Source organism: Castor canadensis, chromosome 10 (genome assembly GCF_047511655.1).
Source record: "Castor canadensis chromosome 10, mCasCan1.hap1v2, whole genome shotgun sequence".
Taxonomy (NCBI): domain Eukaryota; kingdom Metazoa; phylum Chordata; class Mammalia; order Rodentia; family Castoridae; genus Castor; species Castor canadensis.
The window spans coordinates 144,691,143-144,695,751 of record NC_133395.1 but is presented as its reverse complement, the minus strand read 5'-3'; positions in this window follow the sequence as shown (position 1 = coordinate 144,695,751).

Genomic DNA, 4,609 nt, shown 5'->3' with positions numbered 1-4,609 from the left:
TTCTTCATCTCTGTCAAAGCTAGCAGGAGAGGCAGAACGGAACAGAGCACTGCATCATGGCTAGAACAGCAGTGTGGGCTCAGGTGAGAAGAGGAGGAAGGAAGGGAGGGAGAAAAGAGGGGGAGGGGAGAGGGGAGGAGGGGGAAGGGAGAGGAGAGGAGGGGGAGGGGAAAGGAAGAGGGGAGAGGAGTGGAGGGGACGAGGGGAGAGGAGGAGAGAGGGAATAGGAGGGGGAGGGACAGCGGGACAGAATTTCCAGCGCCTGACTGGGGTCCCACCAGCCTCCAGGGGTAACGATAGGAGGAGAAAGGGGAGGAGGGGGGAGGGGAAAGAGGAAAAAAGGAAGGGAGGGAGGGTGTAGCAGGGAGGAGGCGCAGAAGAGAAACAGGCTGGTGTTCTAACGAGACAGTGGGAGAGGATGGCACAGCAGAGAGAAAAAACTTAAAGAACTGAAACATGAAGGTCACATAGCACTAGAGAAATGAAATAGGCAATGGAGTTGAGCTTTGCTTTTTGCTCTGTAACCTGCTTGCAAGGATATCTAAGGTGAGACCCCTTTGTTCTCGGGGCTCAGCCTTTGGACAGGAGCCCGCTGGGTCAGTGCCGGCACAATAAACGTTGCTTCCTGCTAATCTGCCTCAGTGTCCCGTAACTCAGCTTGAGATTCCCGCAACAAGGGAAGAAGGAAAGGAAGGAGGTGGAGGGAGGGGGAGAGGAAAAGAGGAGAGGAGGGGTAGGGGGAGAAGAGGAGAGAGAGCAGGTCAGGACTTCCAGCGCCTGACTGGGTCCCGCCAGCCTCCCGGGTCCAGTTAGCGTCCCGGGTCCAGTCAGCCTCCCGGTCCCGCCAGCCTCCGGGCTCCGCCTCACCTGACAGCCTCCGCTTCCTCAATCGGCTTCTTCCGTTTGGCCACGCAGCGCTCACCTCCCACTGGTTGGGATCAACCCCGCCAGGCTCAGCTCCACGGAACGAGCCCCGCCCACCCCTCGGCTCCACCGGACTTGCCCCGCCCACCCCTTCGGCTCCGCCCGACTTGCCCCGCCCACAGCCTTGGTTCCACCCGACTTGCCCCGCCCACCCCTTCGGCTCCGCCCGACTGGCCCCGCCCGACTGTCCCCGCCCATCCCTTCGGCTCCTCCCAGCTGTCCCCGCCCCCTCTTCGACTCCGCCCGACTGGCCCCGCCCATCCCCTCGGCTTAGCCTGCCTGGCCTCGCCCATCCATTCAGCTAGTTGATCCTTAGCTCTGCCTACCCAACTCCAAATTTTAATTCTGCTCCACTCGCCCCACGTGGTGCATCTCTTCTGCGACACTGGACCCCACTCAGCTTCCTCCCACAGACTCCACTCGACCTTTCCGCTCTACTGGGCCCTTCTTGGTTCCTCCAACAAGCTCCACAATGGAATTACAGTTCGACCCTCCAGCCCTGGTCCATTTCGGGTCTGGCTCAGCGCAATTCGTCCAACATAAGGTGTCCTTGCAGCTGGACTCCACCCTGACAAACTCCCTTTCCTGTTCGGCCACCTGGGAGGCCCACTAGTGCACTGCGCACCCACCCGCTCTGGGAACTCATCCTAAATGACACAGGAGAGGTCTTGCTGAGTTCCGCGGGGCTGAGACATCCCAGGCTGAGGAAAGAACCTGGGTTCTGGAGTATCCTCGCGTCCGGCTTCGCATCGCAACGGATGACCTTGGTGCAGCCCTCTCACCTGAGGCACATATCTCCACTGCAAAGTGCAGCTGCTGACAATGCTGGATTAGCATGTGGGGGAGCACACGTTGAAACTGAGACAAAGAAAACAATACAAAGAATCAGCGAAACAAAGAGTTGGTTTGAAAGGACAAGATTGACAAACTCTTGGCCCAACTAACCAAAAGAAAGAGGGCGAAGACACAATAATATTACAGAGGAAAAGGGGGATATCAAAACAAATACCAATAAAATTTAGAAGATCAATTAGGAAATATTTCACTTATATTCCAAAAAAAGTAGAAAATCTAGAAAAATGAATAAATTTCTAGACAAATATGACCTACTAAAATTGAACCTAGAGATATAAACAACTTTACAGATCAATAATGAGCAATGAGATTGAAGCAGTAAGTCTCCCAACAAAGAAAAGCCCAGTTGATTCACTGCTGAATTCTACCACACCTTTAAAGAAGAACTAACACCAATGCTTCTCAAACTATCCTATAAAATAGAAAGGGGAAAATGCTTCCAAAGTCACTCTATGAAGCCTGTATTATACTGATACCAAACTGAATTAAAATACAATAAAAAAAGCAAATTATACATCAATTACCTTGATGAATGTACATGAACAAATTCCCAATAAAATACTTGAAAAACAAATTGAACAACATATTTAGAAGATCATATATCATGGTCAACTTGGTTTCATTGCAAGATAAAGGATGGTTCAACATGTGCAAATCAATAAACGTAACACAGCTTACAAGTGGAAAAAAAGGACAAAAGTCACATGATCATCTCAACAGATAAAACAAAAGTCTTTGATAAGACTGAACATCCCTTCCTGATAAGAGCCCTGAAAAAAACTAGGAATAGAAGCAACACAGCTCAATGTAATAAAGCCTATAGCATACACTATAATAAATGAGGAAAAACTGAAAGCACTTCCCCTAAAGTCAAGAATGAGACTTTATTCTATCTAATACCTCTCTTATTCAATATAATACTCGAATTCTTAGCCAAAGCAATAAGGCAAGAAGAAAAAATAAAAGTGATATAAGTAGGAAATGAAAAAGTCAAATTATCCCTACTTACAGATGATATTATCCTATATTTAAAAGATCCTAAACTCCACCAAAAAATCTCTTAGATTTGATAACCACTTTCAACAAAGTGGCAGGATTCAAGTTAACATAGAAACGTCAGTAGTTTTTCTATAGGCCAACAATAAACAGACTAAGAAAATCAGGAAAAAACTCATTCACAACAGCCTCAAAAAATAAGTGCCTAGAAATAAACTTAACTAAAAAGGTAAAGAGCTTTACAATGAAACTATAAAACATTGAAGAAAGAAACCAAGGAAGACATTAAAAGATGAAAAGACCACTTATCTTCATGAATCAGCAGAATTAATACTGTGAAAATGGCTATACTACCAAAATCAAACTAGAGATTCACAGAAATGCCTTTCTTAACAGAAGTAGAATAATCAATCAGGAAGTTCATATGGAAACATAAAACACGCCAAGTAGTCAAAGCAATCCTGAGCAAAAAAAGAGCAACACTGGAAGTTTCATAATACCTTACTTCAAATCTACTGCAGAGCCAATAAGCAAAAACAGCATGATACTGGCCTAAAAACAGATATGAAGACCCATGGAATAAAATAGAAGACACAGAAATAAAACTACACAGCTACAGCAACCTGATCGTCCATAAAGGAGCCAAAAACATACACTGGAGAAAAGACAGCTCCTTCAACAAACTGGGTTAGGAACATTGGATATTCACATGTAGAAAACTGAAAATAAATTCCTCTTAGTCTATCCAAAAAACCAATTGATAAATAATCAAAGGCCTTAATGTAAGATTTGAAACTACTCCAGGAAAACAGCCCTAGGCAACAACTTTCTGAATAGGATGTCAATAGCTCAGGAAATAACGCCAAGACTAGACAAATGGGGCTGTACCAAATGGAAAAGCTTCTGCACAGCAAAGGAAACAATTCTTAAAATCAAGAGACAGCCTACAGAATGGGACAGAAATCCTTGCCAACTATTCATCAGACAAGGAATTAATATCCAGAATATATAAAGAGCTCAAAAAATGAACACAGAAAGAATAAATAACCCAATTAATAAATGGTCAAATGAATTAAAGAGACGGTTCTTAAAAGGAGTACACATGCCCAATAAATGCATGAGGAGGTGCTCAACATCCAAAGTCATAAAGAAAATGCAAATCAAAACAACACTGAGATTCTGCCTCACCCCAATCAGAGTGGCGATTATCAAGAGAACAAACAGCAGGTGCTGGCGCGGATGTGGGGAGAAAAAAAACCTTACACACTGTTGGTGGAAAGATAAATTAGTGCAGGCACTATGGAAATCAGTATGGAGGATCCTCAAAAAACTAAAATTAGAACTAGCAGATTACCCTGCCACTCCACTCCTGGGTGTTCATCTGAAGGAATGTAAGCCAGCGTACAATAGAGACACCTGCCCTCTGTTCACAAAAGCCAAATTATGGAATCAGCCTATGTGCCCATGAACTGATGGGTGAAGAAAGTGTGGCATACATAAAACATAGATTATCATTCAACCATAAAGAAGAATGAAATTACATCACTTGCATGTGGCGCTGGAGATCATCATGTTAAGTGAGGTAAGCCTGACTCAGAAAGACAAATACCATGTCTTCTCTCATGTGTGGAATCTAGACCTAAAAAGTCAAACAAAACAAAAATAAGATTTTGATATTAAAAAAGACTGTTTCCAGGCACACAAAAGAGAGGTTGAGGGTAAAATGCAAGGGTGATACAGGGGTGAATACGACCAAAGCGCTCAACATACGTACATGAAAACAGAAGACTGAAACACATTAAAGTTTGTAAAAACGAAAGGGGGAGGAAAGGGA